General features: G+C 38.6%; 1 long non-coding RNA gene across 1 annotated transcript in view; it reads right to left on the minus strand.

Annotated features, from left to right (window-relative positions):
• Positions 1 to 9287: 9287 nt before the first annotated feature.
• LOC135198201 (uncharacterized) overlaps positions 9288 to 22581 on the minus strand; it is a 44013-nt gene continuing 30719 nt past the window's right edge. Inside the window, exons 5-6 of the long non-coding RNA XR_010310748.1 lie at positions 20352 to 20824; positions 9288 to 12537 (exon numbers count right to left, since the gene is read on the minus strand). This is a non-coding gene — a long non-coding RNA (uncharacterized LOC135198201). The remainder of the gene's footprint in view (positions 12538 to 20351; positions 20825 to 22581) is intronic.

Genomic DNA, 22581 nt, shown 5'->3' on the forward strand with positions numbered 1-22581 from the left:
GAGCTCAACTCAAGATTAGAAACTAGCTATCACTGTCCACCGGTGGGAAGACATTCCCTTCGGTCCTTCAAAGACGATGCTCCTTTGTGGCACCAGCACTGGCCACCCAACAAAAGCTGGTATTCGACCTCTCGCACCCTTTGCCCCGCATGACAACCAGACTCATGACGGGGAAGCTCATGTGGCAAGGCATCAAAAGGAACTGCTGGGGGTGGTCCAGGAACTGCATCGCATGCCAAAGCAGCAAGACAGGAAGGCACACCGAATCAGGAGTAGGTACGTGGACGTCGTTGGCCCTCTTCCCCCATCCGACGGTGCCAGATACCTCCTGACAGTGATCGAACGATCCACCTGGTGGCCAGAAGCCCCCCTGATGTCGGAAGCCACAGCAGACACCTGTGCTGAAGCCCTCCTATCCAGTTAGATCAGCCACTTTGGAGTTCCAGATGATGTCACAGCCGACTGGGGAACCGCCTTCACCTCGGAACTCTGTACTGTACTGGCATGCCCGATGGGGACGAAGCACCACACCACCACGACCTACAACCCCGCAGTAAACGGCATGGTGGAAAGGACCCTTAAGTGTAGCAAACCTCATTAGTCTCATAAGGTTATGTATCAAAGATAGTAAATTTTGTTTTAATGGGGAATTTTTTGTACAAAAGTTTGACATGGCTATGGGTAATCCCTTATCTCCTGTCCTTAGCAATATTTACATGGAATTTTTTGAGACAAAACTCTTACCAAGAATTTTGCCCCAAAAAGTTATTTGGTTTAGGTATGTGGATGATATTTTCAGTATGATCCTAAATGGTACTTTTGGTTAAATATGGTCTGTTATTATGTGTTATGCCATGAAAACCATAGTAGAAAAGTGATTTATTTTCTCTAAACAAAAAACAAAAAAAGGGACTTATTTTAATTCAAGGAGAGTATTATTATACAAGTGAAATCCTTCTGTATAAAAATAATTCTTTATTAAACAAAGGAAACAAAACTCAATCCATTTCAATAATTAACGAAAAGGGACACTGGTGTACAGTATTTAAACAAACATTGCTCTCCCAAGAACTTTCATCCAGATCATTTAAAATTAAATGTTTCAGGTTAAAATCATATCAATTTAGACACAAAATATTCAGTAACCAAGTTTTAAGTTTCCAGCTCTTGAATAGGAAGCTCACCTGAATGGCAAGCTTCTACACCTGTGGGGAAGAACTAATTGACAGTTAGCAGTGGAATGAAATACTGACACACATCACATACAACAAAACCATTTTTTTTAAAGAAAATTAATTAGCAAAACAAAAATTCAGATAACTTTTGAGTCTTACTTTCAACTCAATACATTCCCCCTCACCAGTTCCACTCTAACTGTATTTATTTTTTCTTCACATTCCCCAGGGTCAGGTGTAGAGGCTTTTTTGTTGTTGTTGTTGTTGTTCAAAACTATGAATATTCTGGTAACCAATTTATATGGTACAATAAAAATTCATAGACAAATATATCCAGAGTTCACAAAAAAATATACATTATAACCAAGGCATTCATACAGACAACATAGCCTGAAGAACAACAAATTACAATAATTTCTTTACACACTTTACGGTACATAATAGGCTAGCACCTAATATCGTATCAGACTCACAAGTAATGAACAAAAATTGTTTTAATTTTTTCCAAAGGACTTCACTCTCAATTCAAATTTATGAAAGGGACATTTAACTGATTTCATTTACTTTTCCTTCCACTCTTCTCCTAAATGTTAAAGCTCTAGCTTGAGATTCCGCTCTTTTCTGTTGAATGGTAGAGAGTGCCTCACTGAGCTCCTGCAAAACAGGACAAAGACTTAAGCATCTTATAGCTATCTGGGATGACCTAGGCTTAGGTTGTTCACGTTTTAATGTTTGCTTAAGTAATTCTAGCTTCCGGGTAATACCTTCCTCTGGAGTTTCAAAAGCAGAAAAACCAGCTACAGAGCTATCACAAACTGGAATGTCTGGTTCTAGGTACTAAGCCAAGTCAGCACAAGGAGCAGTAGAACCTATATGTTCTTCATGACTAAATAGCAAAACATCAGAAACATCCAAAGTGTCCAGTGGTTGATCTAACTCTCCATCCCTAAATAACAAAGTCAAAACTGGCTGAGGTGACCCTTCTAACTATTGCGAGACCTGGATACTGGGGTCTACTAAGGTTTCAACAGTTGACTCAGACACTGAAGGCATTGAGATCAGATCATCCACAGCAAGAGCAATACTTCCCTGCTGGGCTAAACAAGAGGTTGCTACTGGCTCAGGAGTGAGGGTACCAGTCATGTCAAGAGTTGCGGGTTCTGCTTCCCACAATTCAAGTATTGTAGGAGATAAAGTTACGTACGTATCGGGTATGTCAGCTGTCATACTTGATAATCTGGTAGGAGATAAAGGAATGGTCAGGTCCAGGATTTCAGGAGTATCTTGCCAATTATGTAGAGCTAGTCTCCTTTTATATGTCCTGGGAGGTTTTAAAATAGACTTAGGCATTTTTCCTTGGTATGCCATGGAAGATGATTTATTTAGCAGACCTGCAAGAACTACAACAACCACTTCTGAAAAATAATCTCTGAACTAGAACTGGAATCATCATAATTATTAATAGCTCTAGGGACAGAAACTGAAGAGTACCCATCATGGCCTGGAATATGCTGGAACTCTCCAGCAAAACAGAATGATTTTGGGTACAACTGGAAATGCCTCTTTACAATGAATGGTGGCTCCAACCAAGCCTTCAGGTGAATATGATGTGCCTAGACTATCTCTCCACTGTCTAGGTGTTTCCGTTTATAGGTTACCCTATTTTTTATGAACTGAATCACTTCATAGGGACCATCAAACCTTGTCGTGAGATGACCCATAAGGACAACTTTCCTCAAGACTAAGGTACCCTTCCGGAAAGGCTGGTAGCATGGGTGACCTTCAGCCCAAGGATTCCTGGTTTCAGCGAACAAGGGAGGGAGACTATTCATGTCATGGGCTGTTTTTAGGATCTTTTCAGCAGGTGTAAAACCTAAATCAGAATGCAAAGAGTGGTTGTAACTGAGGAGGGCTCTTGGCAAGAGCTTATCCCACTTACGAGCATCATCAACTAGGTGATAATTCACCAATGGTGCAATTTACCCATTCAACATCTCCATTACTCCAAGGTTTGTGGGGTGTTATTTTAACATAAATAATATTATACCTCTCCATCAGAGCACTGAATTCACGGGAAATGAATTCTGGACCATTGTCTGTCAGAAATTGGACTGGCACTCTAGGAATAGACAGGAAAACATGTTCTTCAATAGCCTGGCAGATTGTTTGAACTTGCTTATTCCGAATGGGAATCGCAGTAACCCACTTGGAGTAGTGGTCGACTATCATGAGGCAACCAACGTAACCAGTAGATGTACTAGGAAGGATAATGAGGTCCATAGCAACCAACTCAAATGGAGTCGAGGTGGAGATGTGAAGGGTTGGAGGGAATGACTACTTTCCTTGACACCTTACACATCTGGAACTCCTTACAAGTGCAGCACAAATCCCTAATGACTTTAGTCAGGGAGTGATGCCAAACTAACCTCCTTGGCATGGACGTCATTTTGCCCATTCCCAAGTGAGCATTCTGTAAATGAGTCTCGGCTACCAAGTCTATTAGAACCTTAAATGATATAACTGGCACCAAGCGCCATCACTCACTTTCTTGAACAAGAGATCTTGATATACCCTAAATTCCGACCACTTGCTCTTCAATCTCTTCAAGGAGCGAGGCAGTTGGGAAGCAGGTACTGCAGAGTGCACCATCCTTTTAATGGCCTGGAGTTGATGGTGTTCACTCTGTATTTCTCTCAATTCATCATTGGAAATCAGGGCATTACCATAAAAGTCAGGATGATTTCTACCATCCAGTGTCGAGTTTGTCACCATCATGACAGAACTGGTTGATGTGACAAGTTGCATGTGAGTGTTCAACTGGATGACAACTGCAGTATCAGAACACAGTTGTTCATTTAGAGCATCTAATTTCAAGTTAGCTTTGGTCAACAAATTTTTACCAAGGATAACACAAAAATCCATATCTCCAGCTGAGACAACATCAAAGGGGAAAAGTGGTAACCTTTGCTCGCTTGATCCTTCCAAAGCTAATTGGACTGCTCCCAGAACTATACTATTCTGTCCAGTGAGCCCCTCAACTACATCAATAGTTGAAGTGTCATATAAAATATTAGCCTCAGTAAGCACAGGCTCATTCACCAGGCATACTTGAGCTCCTGTGTCTACAAGAGCACAACAATGAATACTTCCCAGGATCACAATACCTACTGCAGGATGACGGGTATTATGTTGACAGTAAGACACCAAAGGAACAGTTTCACTGGCATACCACACTTCAGGGCACTCAGGATACACCTCACCCTCTTCAGCAGTGAAAACTTCTGATCCATCTTCAGGTTTTGAACTTCTCACCTTACACCCTTCAATTATAGTAGTAGGGCATCTACATTAGAAGCCAGAGGCTTAACCCCTCATTTTTGCTCAGTTCTTGAGGACCTTGAACTGGTGCTATAGACAGTCCTTGTCTCATAGTTTCCCTTCTTGTTCCTCCGGGACTTTCTTCTTCTTGAATGAGGAGCTGGGTTCTGATATTCTTGATGACTGCCAGGTCCCTCAGTAACTGCTCCTTAGCATTTACAGGTGTGGACTTAAGCAGCTGTCTCTTAAGCTCTGCCCCATCTAATGGCTGGTTAGAGTGAGCAACCTGGTACAAATACTCAAGGCGAGTAGCAAATATTGTCAGGGACTCGCCTTCCGTCAATCGGGCCTCCTTGAACTGAACCTTCCATCTCGTTCTGATCTGCTCTTTCGCCCTGCTGTACTAGGCCTTGAGCTCCTTCTTCATCGCATGGTAGTCTACCTTTGTTCCTCCTACTGCATCGAACACTGAACGAATTTCCCCCTCCAAATACCTGCCAAGCTCAGCTGTCCATAAGTGTGAACTGTCCTGGGAGTACCGGGCTGCACAATACGTTTCAAAGGAGGTGAGGAAACGGGAGAAAGAGTGTCCAGAATCCCAGTTTTAAACTGCTGGTCTGGGATATCCCTTCCTGTCCAAAGCCTGAACAAGCTGACCAATCTCCATGGTATTTACTGGTACAGTATTTGATACCTCAGATTCAGATGAAGATGAGGAGGACTGAGAAGGTTCTGGTGAAGCATCAGAGGGACTTGTCTCCTACCCATTGTCTTAGGACGGACACTAGAAGAAACATCCACTGGTGCATAGGTAGAGGGAATAATTGTCGGCTGTGGAACTTTACAATCCATTCTATGAGGACTGGAAACACGAGCAGGACTATCATGACAGGACATCAATCCCTCACCTAAAAACCAGGTACTGGAGGTGTCCGTTGCCACCATAGACACAGGTCGACTCCATGTCAAGGTTAGTACTTGTCATGCACTGTGCCATATGGGTGACACAGACAGCACTACTCTTCAGGGGACGCTCCTACTTCAGAGCTTGAAGTTCCTCTTCTAATCGGAGTAGCACAATTGACTCATCACGCTCTGATAGCTTTGTTAGCAATTCCTGGCTCATATTTGCAACAGGGTTCATGGACTCTAGGGACTCCATTTTTCCCTGGATTCGTCCGCCTTAGTGCATAAGAGATTCTGGAAACCAATGAAGTAACAAAATGCTGTATAGTACTGTTGCCTAGTTCCTACAGGTTCCTTTGGTCACAGCATACTTGTCACAGTTTTCAGTTTTCTTGGCACCAGCTTGAAGAGCCCCAATATTTTTGGGTTAGATTTCAGGATTAAACTGGCCCAAGAGTCCCCTAAAATTTTCAGTATTATCCTAAATGGTACTTTTGGTAAAATATGGTCTGTTATTATGTATTATGTCATGAAAACCAGAGTGGATAAGTAATTTATCTTCTCTAAGCAAAAACACAAAACAAAAAAAGGACTTATTTTAAATCAAGGAGAGTATTATCATACAAGGGAAATCCTTCTGTATAAAAATAATTCTTTATTAAACAAAGGAAACAAAACTCAATCCATTTCAATAATTAACGAAAAGGGACACTGGTGCACAATATTTAAACAAACATTACTTTCCCAAGAACTTTCATCCAGATCATTTAAAATTAAATGTTTCAGGTTAAAATCATATCAATTTAGACAAAAAATATTTGGTGACCAAGTTTCAAGTTTCCAGCTCTTGAATAGGAAGCTCACCTGAATGGCAAGCTTCTACATCTGTGGGGAAGAACCAATTGACAGTTAGCAGTGGAATGAAATACTGACACACATCACGTACAAAAAAAACAATTTTTTTCAGAGAATTAATTAACAAAATAAAAATTCATATAACTTTTGAGTCTTACTTTTGACTCACTACAACGTCCCCTACAGGAGTGTTTTGGCATTCTTCTTCAAAGATTTGCCCCCCATTAACAACATCCGTCGGCCATAAGAAGTGAGATGGCAGACTTGGAGAGCTCAACTTAAGATTGGGAACTAGCCATTACTGCCCTCGGATGGGAAAACATTCCCTTCAGTCCTTCCAAGACAATGCTCCTTTGCAGCACCAGTACCGGCCACCCATGCCCCCTGATTCCAGCCTCCAGGCAAAAGCTGGTATTCGATGTGATACACGGGAAGTTTGTGTGGCAAGGCATCAAGAGGGACTCCTGGGAGTGGGCCAGGAACTGCATCGCGTGCCAAAGAAGCAAAACAGGAAGGCACACCGAATCAGGAGTAGGCACCTTCCTTCAATCCAAGCGGAGATTTGGGCACATACACTTGGATGTCGTTGGCCCTCTTCCCCCATCCGACGGTGCCAGATACCTCCTGATTGTGATCGACCGATCCACCAAGTGGCCAGAGGCCACCCCAATGTTAGAAGCCACCGCAGACGCCTGCGCTGAAGCCCTCCTATCCAGTTAGATCAGCTGCTTCAGAGTGCCAGACGATGTCACAACCGACTGGGGAACCACCTTCACCTCGGAATTCTGAACTGTCCTGACACTCCTGAGGGGGACGAAGCACCACACCACCACGACCTACAACCCTGCAGCAAATGGCATGGTGGAAAGGACCCACCACTCCCTTAAGGCCTCCCTGATGGCATGCATGCATTTTTACCAAAATGTCCGTCCTTCCTTTGTATATCTCTTTTTATTATATACCAAAAAGTAGGTTAGTTTATGGTCTTTCCACCAACATATATATCACTAAAAAAAGTATCCTGAACACTCAGTTATATGTATATTTCTAGGTACGAGAAAACACAATCACAGCAGGGACTCAGTCCTCTTCTGCATATGTGCTTGACGGACACTACGTTTTCGTCCGCATAGCCTCCTTATATGCATCAGTCTCTGAGGAATAAAGTCAGTAAGGTGAATCTCTCCTTTTCTTAGTGCAGTCCTCACAAACCCAAGCATATGGGACCATTATTTACTTATTTTTGGTTATTACACCATAGTAGTCTACCTATGATGTTCATTTAATATAATTGTGGTTTTCCCAATTTTAAGATTTTACTGCAACCTATAACTTCCTATTAGTCTTCAATCAATCATTCAGTTCTAAAAGACCATTAGGCTACTTTCAACATTTATCTTTTCCTTTTGATGCAAAATTGAGTCTTGGAAAATATTACTCAGCCTGGCCTATCAAGATTTATTTCATGGGCATTTTGGTCTATTCCCCCAGAGGGACTTTCAAATACCCCAGGACTGGTTCTTATTCCCCTCAAGGTAGTTTTTTCTTCTTTTACTTGAAATTTCACGTTTAACCACACAGAGAAATGTGGATTAACAACATAAATAATTCTTATTTAAATTTTTTTTGTAAAATAGCTTAGACAAAAAAAAACTGATTCTTGCAACGACCTCTTTTCATTGTTACCCAATAAGATTGAGTAAAACTCACTACTAAGGCAGTTCACATTCATTCCGTCTTGTTACAAGTTTGTCAAGTATGAAAAACCTATTTAATTCTTACAAGTGTCCTCCTACCTTTCACCTTCTTTTATGGCTCAAAATCACCTGCCAAATAGTACTAACAACAACTGTATATCAGACAGCAGATACCTTGCAACTGCACTCAAGTATTAACTTTGTCTGAATCATACAAAAGAGACAAGAACCACATGGGGGAGTGTTAGGCTTTTCATTTCTTAAGGTTTCCCCCTCATCTCTTGCCCTATGCTTGTTTGTGTGGGGCCTCCAAACTTCTTTGCTCTGCAGTGAGTGAAAGGCTTTCTTGTTTCAAGTATTTTACAATCTCCTGTATTTAATGGCATCTCCAATTAACTATCATTTGCATTCTTTCTTGGTCCAAAGTTCGCAATTCTGACCAAACTACTTACTCCTGCATTTTGGTTCCACTCAAATACTAATTCATATTTCCATGAGAGGTTTCTTAGTCTATCAATATTTTGGTAATCTATTCCCACGGGTACCTACGTATATGGGCTTTAATAAACTCGAGCACATAGCAGGACACTGCCTCATTGCACAAGAGCCCAAAGTCTGACCATCTTATTTGAAACTACTGAAGGAATCGAAACTGAACTTTTAAAAGCCAAAAGCATGGCCTGGAAGCAAACTTTTCCTAGAGATTCATTGATATAAAAACAAGACTTTATCAACCTCTTCATCTAAGAATACCCGATTTTGGCCAGAAAAGTTTAAAACCTTTAGGTAATCAAGCCTTCTACGTTCCATCAAAAGGGCAAATCATAAACCCTTTCTTTAATTTACAGACTAGTGAATGGCTGAAAGTGCTAAAATTACAAGAATGAATGGGTGTACAAACATGTAGTTTGATATTGAAATTCATAATTCAGGCAAATTTGAAAAGTTCAGTCTGTATCAACAATGAACTTGAAGCCTTTGTAAATCACAAGGCCATGAAATCTCAAAATCAACCATGAACGATTAGAATAGCTGTGAAGTGGAAACAAACAAGTTGGTAATATAAAAGTCCAATTGTGGAAAAGACCAAAATAAAACCAACATGACAAGAGCCAGGAAAGTTGGGGATAAGAGACAGTTCTCTCTCTTTACAAACTGGAGAAGTCTCTCAATTATTGTCCTTTGAACATCAATGAATCTCGAAACTCCACATTCACAGCACAATTTCAACCCAAATACCCTTCCACGATTGAGGGCTGAAGAAGGGCAAAAGGCCTCTATTCTGAGAAAACATGCTGTACACAACGGCTTTGATGCAAAAAAAAAAAAAAAAACAAAAAAAAAAAAAAAAAACACACACAAACGCAATGATCTTAAGCAGCAGAAGTCACAAACCAATTGCTGCCTAGAGGTATGAAGGGATTCAATGGATTAAAAGCAACACCAGGACGAGATAGTTGATGCAACTGATGAGAACAATAAACATCAGCAACTAGAATCCAACATGGATGGCACCATTAAGAGGGTTACAGATAAGTCAGTGAGTCACATTTTTTCTTCCCAAGCAAATCAAACAGGTCAAACATAAAGCCACCTGAAGGGGACAACAGGGAGATAACAGTGAACCTTAACTAAGGACTAACTGTGGCAAGAAAGACGTTAAGGAAAATCAACAAAAAAACACCAGAATTAGAATTGTGGGATACAGAACTGGGATTCGATCCCACACTAGAGCACATCCCTCACACCTGACAACTATTCAAAATGAAGACAACTTCCTGACAATAGGCATATGAGATTTCCAATAGGAAAAGGTACGCCTAATGGCTGATATCTTTACACTTGACTTAGACTGGATTTGATTTTAGGGATCAAACCTGGAGAGGTCTGTAAAAAATGACAATAAAAATTTACCTGAAATGATAATTATTTTTTGTAGGTGTCAACAAAACACACGCACTATTTATTCAAATAACTTAAAAACTGTGCAATTTTTCTGTATTTTCAAAATGGCCTTAAGTAAAATTCATTACCTTATTTACAATTATAAAGGAAGCAAAATCAGGAAGCTTTTCCAAAGATCTGTAGGCTATAATACAATTTTGTTTCTTTTCTGACTTGACTCTCAATTAGTCATTACGTGGTACTCGCACTGAATAGACAAGACAGAATATTTGTTTCCCAAAAACAAATATTTATGTAATGGAGTACATATTTTACAAATAATTATGTATCCCTTAAGGCAACTTTTATACTGATAAATTTCAATATAAAGTCACACTGTAAATAAATACAGTATGCTAGATATTAAGGAACAAACTTAAAACTCATGTTACCTAATATAGCATGTTTTGTTACTTCCCACATCAATGTAAGGACTTGCATAATGGTTTAATAATATTAATGGGTATCTAATTTAGCCAAAAGTTATAATTTGGCTGAGAAAATGAATGCATGTAAATATAATCAAATCTATTAATATACTGTGCCCCTAACATTACTGAAGTTTTATGATTAAATAGCATTTGCTTAAGGCCTGAAAATTGAACAATGTCAGCGTAAAAAATAAGAGGCAAAAAGCAATACGTATATTCCAATTCTAACAGATGTCAAAGAGAATATTTTGTACCATCTACACTAAGCCACACAAGTTGCAACTTCATTGGTGACCCCTTACAAGACTGTCTTAGATAAAAAACAACAAAAACTTCTGTCAGTCAGCTAAGAACCAGAAAAATTCCACATGACCTAATGAATGACCTGAGCAACCTCTCTGATAAAGACTAAGGTTTTCAGAAGGACACAGAAATAAGAAAAGACAAGGTAAAAGTGGATAGCAAGACCTATGAGAAGAGGAGGGAGGAAAATAGGCAAGTGGTTCATTAAGGAGGTGCTGTGGCATCTGGGAATGAACCTGTCTTGAATAACACAACAGTAAACATGAATACGACAAGACAGGGAAAAATTATAATACAATGACACAGTGGAACAGTAAAGGCAGTGCTTCCAGATTCTTCTAGATGAAGAGAAAGAATCTGAACTAACGATGTTGATTGGAAAGAGGGATCACTACAGAAATCAACATAGAATGCAACATCTGAAGAGGTTAGGAGAGTCCTCCCTTCAGATATGAACAATGCACCGCAGAGAGAGAAATAATCACAGAAGAATCAACCAGAATACATGGAAATAAAAGCCTACTCAAAATGAGCAAACACCCCTGGCATTTGCATTAAGTTTAAAATTATCACTATTGTTATTCAGAAAATGAAGTCTAATCACAAGTAACAAGCCCCTCACAGGGGCACTGACTTAAAATTCAAGCTTCCAAAGGATATTATGGCGTTCATTAGAAAAAAGTAACAGAAGGAAATGGAAAATACAGAAGGACGAGATCACTTATTAAAAAGGAAAAAATGAATTAAATGAATAAACAAATAACTAACAATACAAGTAACTTATTAAATTACAATGAGAATTGTGTTGACGGGCCATTAACTATCAGGACACAAAATCCTATGCAGAAGAGGCATAATGGCAATGAATAAATGCCTACACATATACATCAAGAAATACCAGAATGTGAACAGTCAGACACAAGAAGGAAATAGTACAAGATACTTTCAGGCAGCGTTACAGAGGTAGCGATGGAACCAGAAGAATGAGAAGAGAGATCATCCAAATTACATGTAAAGGTTAAGGCAACTCATGTTACTGAGCAAAATACAGAGGAGGAAGAGGAGGGGAAAGGCTGCCGAAACGCAGTGTGCTAAAGTATGGGTGATGGAAGAAAATGTTAAAAAAATCTGTTAAAATCAATGACTACACGAGAAGAAACATGCATGAAAAGGGTGTGATAAATTGGTATGTCTTGAGAAAGCACTGAACGGAATACTTAGAGAAACAGTTAGATTGGAACTTACACAGACAAAGGGCACAAGAGGGACTTGCTGAATAAGTGTTGGAACTTTACAATGGTATTACAAATTGCTAGAATATAGTGGTAAAAACATCCAGAGAACTTGCGACAAACACTGGGGTCCACCTCAGAAAAATGGTGTTAAAGAAAGGTCTTGTAATGGTGAGAGAGGAGGCTAAGGGCAAGGCACGGTCTGAAATGACATGGGAAGTCTAACTGAAACTGCTCTAGGAATAGGACAATGTACCCTTCAAACACTTAACCTCTTATAAGGAAACCTGATGTAAGAGTGTCAAAAAAGATATGTAAAATATGTACAATACACATGGCAGTTATTTCAAGGTTCTCATTTATAGAAGGAAAATCGAAGTCCCGGAAATAAATGGTTTAAACATTCTCTACAGTGTCCCTTCAGCCTCAGATACATTGTTCTTTGTCTCTACTCTTCACCAGTTCCTTTTGGTCTCTTATCAGCCGTCTCATTTCTGTAACTGTTATCTCAGACCACTTCCAACTTTTAATCTAGACAAATCCCTAGGAGAAAGTCCAATGAGAGATTTTCTGCAACGCTTCAAATCTCTTGGAGAATGGTGCATTTGTGCAGACAACTGATGAAAAATCTTTCATTGCTTTTCTGGTATTTCCACATCGTGATGTATCGTGTAACCTGCAATGAAGAAAATGGCAATTATAAATTCAATGCTGTAATTTGGAGACTTTCAAACGACAAAATGATGCTATTAAGAAAATACTCATGACCAAACAACTCATGTTCTGACTACCATCTTTTGTTTTCTGCACAAACAAAGCTGCCACAACTTATTCAAAATGAACACCAAACCTTGTCCACAAGAAATAAGAGATTTCCAAATGAAAAGGTTCACCCGCTACGTATTACCCTTTTGCTCACTGTTTTTACTTAAGGTTTCAGAATTTAAGTCTCTTTTTCTAAATTGGCAATATAAAACTTGAATAAAATGAAAGACCTAACATCAAATGTGGGTTTTTAAAAAAACACAATACTTTATTTAAAAAATAAACCTTAAAAGATTGAAAATTAGTTAATTCCCTGATATACAATAAAGAAAAGCAATAAAAAATATGTATTGGCAAATGTAAATATATGGTAAACCAGTTGTAGCTACCAATCCAATACGGTATACACGTATATGAATTCGTTTAACAGTGGCCATCTTACAAAACTCATAGATATCAATTCACATCTTAAACTGATCTTTCCTCTATTTCATTGCAACAAACCTTCTATTTGCAGGAACACACTCAGTTGAGAACAGTGAATGTTTAAGTTATCCCACAGTTAGGGGGAAGGACATAAATAGGAATAAGGAACATGAAATATCTTAGAACTAAGCAAGTAGCTAAGAGGCAATAACACTTTCTCCATAAGGCTCCTATAATTAGCAAACATAAAAAAATTAAGCCCAATTACGTAATAAATTCGAATGAATGCTGCAGTCAAGAACAGACAAACATAAAGAGCATACTTGCAGTAACCAAGAGGAGAAAAGCATGCCAATGATCTTCCTAGGAATTGGAATATAGAATTTCAGTCAAAGGCTAAGCCCTGGGACCCATGAAGTCATTCAGTGACGAAAGGGAAACCGACAGTAAGGTCTGAAAGGAGCAACAAGAGGAAAACCTCACAGCTGCACTACAAAACAATTGTATGTAAAGGGTGGAAAGTCAGATGAAAGAATCTACCTCTCTTAGGATAAAATATCTTACACTAGAAATAAACACAACATATCTAAGCGAAGAAGAATGAATGAAGAAATGTGCGACTGGAAACAAATGAATTTCCCATCACAAGGACAGGAAATGGCAGAAAGCAAAGAAGAACTAAGAAGAATGGTATCTTGACATCTGGGCAAGTGGAGCGTTGCTGGCATGTGCAGTATAATCTGTCTCTTTCCTTTCACGATCTCTCAAGTTGTTGCAAATGATCAAATGGCACTATATTATTACGTATTACTATTAATCAGAAGATGAAGAAAAACCTATTCATATGGAAGAAGCCCACCACAGGGGCCACTGACTGGAAATTCAAGCTTCCAAAGAGTATGGTGCTCATTAGACAGAAGTAAGAGAAAAGTAAAGGGAGATAAGAAATAAAAGGTCGCACTTATCAAATAGAAAATATAAATTAATAAAAAAAGATGTAACTAGAACCATTAGTTGGAGCGACTGGGAACTGTTCACACAGAGGCAGGCTGTTTTATGATTTATGTACTACGTACTATACAGAATATACAGAAAAATATATTACAATTCAGGCCGAAAATCAAGCACCATGATGTATTTAGCACTAACAGGAAAATTGAGAGTGGAGGGCTACAAAGGTGTAACAGATGGAAAACCTCCCAGTTGCCCCATGAAACAATTCTAAAATTAATGTACAGTAAAAAAAAAAAAAAAAAAAAAAGGAAAAGGGTTAAGTTAAATTTGCACTAAACTTTACCACAGAAAACTCATCATGGAGTTCATATTCAAGACAGGTAAAAGCGCCACAAACATCAAGTCCAGACCCTCCTGATGATGAGGATTCTGGACTGATTTCAGCTAAGGTATGCAAGTTGATACCGGATCCAAATGGTTTCATGTTTAACAAACAAGCATATAAATACATAACTGTCTGGAGAAATAAGCCCAACATGAAAAAGCGACAATTTATAAGCAAAGGATATGAACAGAGTATGTATTGGTGGCAATGGGTGAGAACTACCCTGACAGGGACGGACAGTCCACTGTCTCACTTGCTGAGAGAGCTTTCCATATACTACAGTACTCGTATCAAAGGAATTTCCATGTCAGAGGGGTTAGGAAGAGATCACTCTAAGAAGATTGTTATGAGAAAATCCAAAGTCATCCAAATAAACTGTATTAATGTGCAAAAGATAAAACATAGACTTGTGAATAGTGTTTATGTTAAATTAGGTATTTTAAGGCAAACACTGAGGGGAAACACCATTCAGGTGTTCGATAGTCTTTGTTTTGACTTTTGCTTAATAATACTATTTTTTATTAATAAAATTATGGATTTTTATTATCTAACAATTTATCAAGATATTGTGAATATTTTAGCATTTTTATGACTACTAAGACTTTTTATCCAGAAATTCAAATCTGCAGGAGAGAGCAGCCATTAGACAGTCAGTCAAGTCAGACTGTAGTGGACACTGAATCTCTAAATACATACACGAACTGAGAAGAGAAAAGTCGGGAAGGGACTGTTGTCTTGGATTCACACAGACACAAGAATGGGCTATGCATGGGTCTGTGAGTAATGTCCAAAAACTTTTTGTAATTTACAGCAAATTACCAAAGCACCAATCATTACATCATAAACACCAGCATTGTAATTTTTTGAATGAAGTTAAAAGATTTGGCCACTGCTGAAGTAGGTTACTAAACTAATACTAACAAGAGTTAACAAATGTTAGCATGCAACAACTGATGGGGATTCGAACACCAACACCACCGGCACAACCAACCCAACAGAAACCAAAACAGCAACCTCCTTGGAAAAGGCGCCTGGAAAAGCAAATCATGTGATGAGATCTGACTTGAGTAAACTGAAAGAGATGGCAGAAAAAAGGCTAAGAAGCAAGAAAACAAGAGAGGAACTCAATGAGAAATACAAAGTACAAGAGAGGGGACTAAACAACACAATAGAAGATGTAAAACAGAGGCTTAAGGCCAAAGCACATAAGATCCAACGGTACATGAACAGGAATAAGGGATACCACCAGAACAAACTATTCGGAACCAACCAGAAAAGACTATACAGCCAACTAAGAGGGGAAGACAACCACCAGAAATTCCTGAAGCCGAAACAAGTAAGAGACTCTGGGAAAACATATGGAGCAATCCGGTATCACACAACAAAAATGCAACATGGCTCCAGGAAGTCCAAGTGACAGAAGGAAACAGGGAGAATAAACAGGATTCAAGGAAGAAGAAACAGGGTGGGTGTGTGGGGGGGGGAATAAAACAAATATTCACAGAGATCACGACAGACGCAGTCAGACACCAACTAAAGAAAATGCCAAACAGGAAAGCCCCAGGTCCTGATGAAGTCCATGGATACTGGCTCAAAAACTTCAAGGCCCTACACCCACGAATAGCAGAACAACTCCAGCATTGTATCTCAAATCACCATGCACCCAAATGGATGACCACAAGAAGAACATCCTTAGTACAAAAAGACAAGAGTAAGGGAAAAATAGCCAGTAACTACAGGCCTATCACCTGCCTACCAATAATGTGGAAGTTACTAACAGGTTTCATCAGTGAAAGGCTATATAACTACCTAGAGGAGACAAACACCATCCCCCACCAACAGAAAGGCTGCAGAAGGAAGTGTAGGGGCACAAAAGACCAGCTCCTGATAGACAAAATGGTAATGAAGAACAGTAGGAGAAGGAAAACCAACCTAAGCATGGCATGGATAGACTATAAGAAAGCCTTCGACATGATACCACACACATGGCTAATAGAATGTCTGAAAATATATGGGGCAGAGGAAAACACCATCAGCTTCCTCAAAAATACAATGCGCAACTGGAATACAATACTTACAAGCTCTGGAATAAGACTAGCAGAGGTTAATATCAGGAGAGGGATCTTCCAGGGCGACTCACTGTCCCCACTACTCTTCGTAGTAGCCATGATTCCCATGACAAAAGTACTACAGAAGATGGATGCCGGGTACCAACTCAAGAAAAGAGGCAACAGAATCAACCATCTGATGTTCATGGACGACATCAAGCTGTATGGTAAGAGCATCAAGGAAATAGATACCCTAATCCAGACTGTAAGGATTGTATCTGGGGACATCAGGATGGAGTTTGGAATAGAAAAATGCACCTTAGTCAACATACAAAAAGGCAAAGTAACGAGAACTGAAGGGATAAAGCTACCAGATGGGAGCAACATCAACCACATAGATGAGACAGGATACAAATACCTGGGAATAATGGAAGGAGGGGATATAAAACACCAAGAGATGAAGGACACGATGAGGAAAGAATATAAGCAGAGACTCAAGGCGATACTCAAGTCAAAACTCAACGCCGGAAATATGATAAAAGCCATAAACACATGGGCAGTGCCAGTAATCAGATACAGTGGAGGAATAGTGGAATGGACGAAGGCAGAACTCTGCAGCATAGATCAGAAAACCAGGAAACATATGACAATACACAGAGCACTACACCCAAGAGCAAATACGGACAGACTATACATAACACGGAAGGAAGGAGGGAGAGGACTACTAAGTATAGAGGACTGCGTCAACATCGAAAACAGAGCACTGGGGCAATATCTGAAAACCAGTGAAGATGAGTGGCTAAAGAGTGCATGGGAAGAAGGACTAATAAAAGTAGACGAAGACCCAGAAATATACAGAGACAGGAGAATGACAGACAGAACAGAGGACTGGCACAACAAACCAATGCACGGACAATACATGAGACAGACTAAAGAACTAGCCAGCGATGACACATGGCAATGGCTACAGAGGGGAGAGCTAAAGAAGGAAACTGAAGGAATGATAACAGCGGCACAAGATCAGGCCCTAAGAACCAGATATATCCAAAGAACGATAGACGGAAATAACATCTCTCCCATATGTAGGAAAAGTAATACGAAAAATGAAACCATGAACCACATAGCAAGCGAATGCCCGGCACTTGCACAGAACCAGTACAAAAAGAGGCATGATTCAGTAGCAAAAGCCCTCCACTGGAGCCTGTGCAAGAAACATCAGCTACCTTGCAGTAATAAGTGGTACGAGCACCAACCAGAGGGAGTGATAGAAAACGATCAGGCAAAGATCCTCTGGGACTATGGTATCAGAATGGATAGGGTGATACGGGCAAATAGACCAGACGTGACGTTGATTGACAAAGTCAAGAAGAAAGTATCACTCATTGATGTCGCAATACCATGGGACACCAGAGTTGAAGAGAAAGAGAGGGAAAAAATGGATAAGTATCAAGATCTGAAAATAGAAATAAGAAGAATATGGGATATGCCAGTGGAAATCGTACCCATAATCATAGGAGCACTAGGCACGATCCCAAGATCCTTGAAAAGGAATCTAATAAACTAGAGGCTGAGGTAGCTCCAGGACTCATGCAGAAGAGTGATCCTAGAAACGGCGCACATAGTAAGAAAAGTGATGGACTCCTAAGGAGGCAGGATGCAACCCGGAACCCCACACTATAAATACCACCCAGTCGAATTGGAGGACTGTGACAGAGCAAAAAAAAAAAAATATAATAATAATAATAAAAACACACAAAACTGAGATTTCAACCCTAACTTCCTTACAATACCTTTTTTTTCAGAATGATTCACATTTCAGCTTCTAAAAATTCAAGTGAAACTGAAAACGGAGCTTTGCTTTATATAACAAAGTATAAACCTCCTTTAGAAGGTAAAATGTCTTCTGCCTGTTACACATTTAAATAAAATGTGACTTCGAATGACATGACATAAAACGGACAAGAAATAAACGGAATGCCAAAGAGCTTTTTGGGAATGAATATCAAAAGCAAATCTACAACCTATAAGAGAACTAGGTCAAAGAAATATAAACAAGAAATAAACAAAATGTCGGAAGAGGCCACATATAAAAAATAGACTCTTTGTACTGAATGCAACTTATAGATTATGACTCAGAACTGATTTCTAATATCACATGAATATCTGTAAGAGATGACCTTACAAAAAATATTAAGGACCTACATAAGACTAAGAGCTCCCAGAATAATGGATGCAAGTGGTACTTTCTGAATAGTTTTCCACTCAAGAACCAAAAGTTAATTTAGGAAGTGGAAAAAAATAGAAAAGAAATAAAAAAAATAAAAACTTATAGTACAGACAACAGATATATCCAGTAAAGAAATTACGAAAAAGAACGGGCAATTGTCTGACTATCAATAAATGGGCTCTGGTTACATCTATAATATTCAATAAAGCACACCTAACAATAAATTGGCTAATCAAAAGATCTGAGTATGATAGCAGAATACTTTCCTATATCCTCAGGATCTCTTTAAAACCCTTGAAACAGAATATGAAAATGGAGAGTGAAAGCTCTAAAAGTGGTGAGTCACTCTGAAGTCAGTCAGCCAAAACTCATAAAAATGGAATGGAACCCGAGCAGATAAAGGCCATACTACATTATGATTGTTATTTTCTAATGGCCTGCCAAAACTAATGTTAGTTGGATACCAGATTCATAATTATTAAAATAATATTAATTCCTGTGAGCCACAAACAAATGTACCTGACTCAGCTGGAAAAGATTGACCACAGAATGCACCTGATAAAAACTTTTTAAAACGATAGAATTTAACAAAATACATTGCCCATTTTCAGATAAAATCTTCAACAGACATATATTCATTTATATAGTCAGATATTTTCCCAAAAACAAAAACAAAAAAAATGTTCAAAACGATAGAATTGAATATTTATGTGTATACGTAGCTAGGTACATCCCAAGTTCTTGTACGTACATATCAATTGTCATCACTTTCATGTGCAAAAATCCTGCACCTTCTCTCCAAACGCTTCGCTCACTCATTGTTATCGATGGGTGCATTTTACTTTTGCATTTACTCATTTATATTTTTCAGCGTTGAGGCATAAAAACAATCAATAGGACTATTTAAAATTTTAAAGTTGTATTGGAAGCAATATTAATGTTGCGACAAATTTTTTCATTATCTCATGTAACAATTAACTGAGGTTTGCTGATGACTACGTTTTGCCAAATGCATCAGCAAATGAGCTTTGAAGATGTTTCGTCACAGTTTTTCTGAAATTTGGCTGCAGATGGTATTTTTTTACAGTTTTGAAATATATGACAGAGTTCACTCTCATGAAACATATTATGGCCTCATTGGTCAATAAATTATAAGGAAGATAGAAGCATCTTACCCTTGAAAATTCAAATGTTTGGGAATCGATCGAAAAAAAAAAAAATTCAAGAAAGAACCAAGTTTCGTATGTAATTTTTTATCAAGCATTATTATGATAATGATATACAGTATGTATTAGAAATAAATCTTTAAGTTTAAGAATCAGTTTTCAAACTATGTTTAACTACTTAGTACTGTATTTGTTAGCAAAATACAAATACAGTGGTATACAGTAAGCGATCGATCATCGGGGCATATGCAGGCATTAAATATACTTTTTTTATAGGTTTTAGTGACAATTCTACGGTTTTAATATTAGAAAAATGGAAAGAGTAACCTTATGGAGAAATTTGGGAACAAAAGCAAATATAAAATAAAGATTATAAAACAGAAGGATTACTTTAACCTATTTCTAAATTTTGATCCTCTCTACCCTGGGCACTCAGGCCTATTAACAAATGGTGACCTGACAAAGGTGTTCTCAGATGCATTCTCATAAAAACCCTCTGTATGATGAGATAATACATACCACTTATGCTTTAGCAATGGATGCTGGTGTTACGCAGTATGCTTCTCCTCCTACAATGTCTTTTGGAAATAGACTACAATTTACATAGTTTACATAGTCACAGAATAGTAGATTCAAATATTTCCTCTTCATTTTTTTTCCAGCGTTTTCAAAAGTTATTGTTGGAGTCCAGTGAGTACAAGCAAATTCACGCCTTAGTACAGATCCAAGAAATCACTCTTAAAATGGGCATTTTCCCATAATGGGATGACTGCACCTCACATGGCATATATAACTGATGGCATCCACTTCTATTCCCTTACAGCATCTCCTCTATTATCTGCCAAACAAACTTTACCACATATTTTCTTTCGGGAGGCATTTCTCCCACTGTCATTCAGCGGCTTCTTAAAACACAGTACCTACAGCAGAGAACGTGAACTATGAGGTTTGGGGCCGAGAGCACCCATCTGAGCGGGGGTGTCATCTCCAACCTGTAAAAAATAAACACCATAAATCATAGTGTCCTCAGTTATAGTGAATAACTGAATTTTAATGTATTGGTGCAGTATAAATGTTATATCCATGTCATATTGAAAGCAAATCCCTTTCTAAGTATACAATCAGAATAGTACCCACAATTTATAGACTCTTATTATATAAATTTGATCCAAAAGCAGACAGCCTTATGAATCAGTTCAGTTCACAGACGATTTAATGATAACATCAACATACAATAACCAAATAGGATGTGATCTAGTACAAAAGGCACAAAACGTTTAAGAGCGACAATAGACACTACCACAGTCTATAATGGGTTACTTTCACAGTCTTTTACCTAACTCAATCAAAAGCTTTTTGAAGATACAGAATTTTACCAAGAGGGAATTCCCATGAGAAGTGCACCTAACCTTCTGTTTGAATTCATGTCCAAAACTGCAGGGAAAAGCCTCTACTTTATTCAACAAAAATCTGCAAATGAAAGTATTTGTGGGTTTCATGCCCTGAAGCGGAAATGAAAGTCATGTGTTCAATGGCAATGAGGTCACTAAGTTTATGGGTCTATTCTTTCTTGTTCAATTTCCCACTTAGATTGAATGGCTGCATTAAAACATTATTACAAGTTGTAGCCTCCACAAGACAAGACATTTTGAATAATGCAATACTAACACATTTGAACATTTGACAGTCTATAACCAAAACATACCATCTGCTTTTAGCTCTTTTGTTAAGACAGTTAAGCAACACTATAATATTCTCTGCTTCATCAAACTTAGTTATTTGAAATAATTCAACAAATTGTCTAATATTCACCTCTTCCTTTACCCTGTTCTAATAATTAACTCCATGCTTTGAACACTTAAGTTATTTCAATAGAAATGTATGATAACAGGACTGTAGTACAGAATTGTGAACTGTAACAGACATGATAAGATTTACTTTTTAGCATTCAACACAAAATTTGACAAATCCAGACAATCATTTGTTTCTTTGTACTGCAAAATAATTTTGACACTACAGGTTGACTGAGACCCCAAAGGGAAGTACTGTGCGCACATTGCAACTATTCTCCCACATAATCACCATACTCAGACAACTAAGTTGGGTGAGAGCTGCCTTTTAACAAGAGACCTACATTAACCTCAACTACAATATCACAGAGAAGGGCACAGATGGGACAGGTACTTTTGGTTCAGTGTTGAACGTCTGTTATGTTTTCATAAAGATGTCTTACTGAAATCCCATTCAGTCTCAAAAGAGTAACTGTTTATGAACTAAAAGAGTGACTCTCTCTCTCTCTCTCTCTCTCTCTCTCTCTCTCTCTCTCTCTCTCTCTCTCTCTCTCTCTCAGGGAACACAGAGAAATGGCAGAGGAGGTAAAAGTAGACCACCTGAAATCCAAGCATTCTTGTAAATCACAACACCAAAACTTCCAGTTTATTAATCATGAAAATCTTGGCGTCTCTTATTCATGCTTCTGATGCATTATCTTTCATTTGCACCAACTCCCAACCTTCAGATCCATTTCTAACTGAAACCATTTTGAGATTATACAAAACCAACACCATTGTTTCCCTACCTTTCGTTCAATCTGAAAAAAACCATTTCTGTCGCCCTAAGAGGCCTCATTTTCCATTCATTCAGTGTCTATGTCAGTTTTCAATGATGACTGGGTCATTTTTGCCCTGTTCTGCCCATGTAACTCTGGACTTTCACAAACCAGATCACAAACCAACGAAGGTCCTAGTTG

The sequence above is a fragment of the Macrobrachium nipponense genome, chromosome 21 (genome assembly GCF_015104395.2).
Source record: "Macrobrachium nipponense isolate FS-2020 chromosome 21, ASM1510439v2, whole genome shotgun sequence".
Classification (NCBI taxonomy): Eukaryota; Metazoa; Arthropoda; class Malacostraca; order Decapoda; family Palaemonidae; genus Macrobrachium; species Macrobrachium nipponense.